Here is a 1,986-nt window from a genome sequence, read left to right on the forward strand (position 1 = left end):
CGTTTTAAATGATGTGTACATCCTTAGCTCGTAGGCGATCGTCAGAATGAGCTTTCCACTGAGCATGAGCCAACTATTTCGAAGGTCTATCTCATTCTTGAGATGCTGCTTTCAGACTGGGAGGACCTGCTTGATGATTACGAATTTGCTCCAGTTCATGATGCTCTCCGAGCTGGGATTGAGAATCTGAAGAAGTACTATCGGTTAGCCGACGAAACCGATGCATACTTCATCTCGCATGGTATGTCATTTGCTCCAACTTGAATCGATCCATCTGTGCTTATCACGGTTATCGACCTTCAGTTCTTGACCCTTGCAACAAGTTGGAGTACCTCACGGAGGCATGGGATGAGTCGTACATCGAATCAGCGAAGAAACACATGATCAAAGTGGTAAGAATGTTGATCTTGAGTCCTTCCTGCCATTATCTGACTTGCGACATATCGGATTGTGTAGTTTCTTCAGTACAAGGCTGCTTATGACTCGCGTAAAGGTAGCAAAGGAAAGGATAATATGAATGACGACACGCCAAAAGGTAAGTTGCAATTTTGTCAGTTCTCGCCACCATACTGAATCGACGACTAGTTTTATCTGCGACCGATCTATGGCGAGAGAAGATGATGAAGAAGCGAGCAAAGTCTTCGCCTTCACCTTCGCCAGCTCCAGGAGAGAAGGACCCTCTTGCTGAGCTTAAACGATGGTGGGAGTCACCTGCCCTGCAGGTTCAGGATTGTCCGAATGCTATCCCATGGTGGGGAGTAAGTGTTCTTGAATATCTTCTCATATCTTGATTGTGATGAACTATTTGTTCCAGTATCGTGCAGCCGAATTTCCTGTCTTACGGGAGATGGCACGGGACTACCTTGCCATCCCTGCTACAACCTGCATTGCTGAGCGTTCGTTTTCGTTCTCTAAGCGCACAGACAGCCATCAACGCCGTCAGATGAAAGGTATCAAGTTCGGGGCCTTACAAAAGCTTAGGGCTGGCTATACTGATGGTCGATTGGATGCTGATTTGGAAGCAATCAAGAAATATGCGGGTGACTTTGACTTTGACTCTGACGGATACCTTAGTGATAGTGAAGTAGAGTATAGGGCTGACTCCGACTAATAAATAACCATTTTTGATGGTTTAAAATGGTGTGACCCTGGTCGACCCGGGGTCGACCCTGACCCGACCCGAGTGACCTGGGGTCAATTGGGGTCAGGGTCAGGGTCACTAGGTGCTGACCCGACCCCCCTAGGGCCAGGGTCAGGGTCAGTGAAAAAGTGCTGACCCTGACCCGACCCGACCCGTGGACAGTCTACGATGGACCCCGGACGACGGACGATGAACCGGACGATGGACGGACGATTTAGTGTACGATTTACCGAAAAATTTGTTTTTTTTTGGTACGACGGGACGATGAACGGACGATGACGTCATTTTCCCACGGCGGACGACGGACGACGTCGTCCGTAAACATGGGCCATGTTTTTTGGAACATAATATTAGGCGATTTGAGGGTGTTGCGAAGGGAACAACGAGGAGGTAAGTTTTCCTCCGGGCTAAGACTGTTCCGAACCGATCGTACTTACCTCACTGGCAGGCGATTGCTCCAACTTCAAGCCCGTTTCAAAGGTCTAGGCTGCCCCTTTTAGGGTCAGCGTTTTGCCTACGATCGATGCTCCATCGCGCCAGAAAGGGGGCATCGATCTCACCTAGGTTTTCCGAAATCAGGTAGGTGACTCGTTTGCTCCGCGTGCGTCAACGCCTTACCAATTGAATAGCCCTCTCGTCTTGGGTGGATCTATGAACGCCAAAGGGGGGCTTCAAAACGAGCCCAAGACCGGCCGGATTGCTTCAGAACTGGGGGAGATATACTCACTTCAACCGATCCCTTCCCCCAAGATTCAGGTAAGCGCCGGTAGTTCCTCGTGTGCGTGATTATGTTACTGACGTCCTACCCCTTTCAACTTGGGCCCACTTTCAAGTGTATATTTCTC

Source organism: Coprinopsis cinerea (genome assembly GCF_000182895.1).
Source record: "Coprinopsis cinerea okayama7#130 chromosome Unknown cont3.18, whole genome shotgun sequence".
NCBI lineage: Eukaryota > Fungi > Basidiomycota > Agaricomycetes > Agaricales > Psathyrellaceae > Coprinopsis > Coprinopsis cinerea.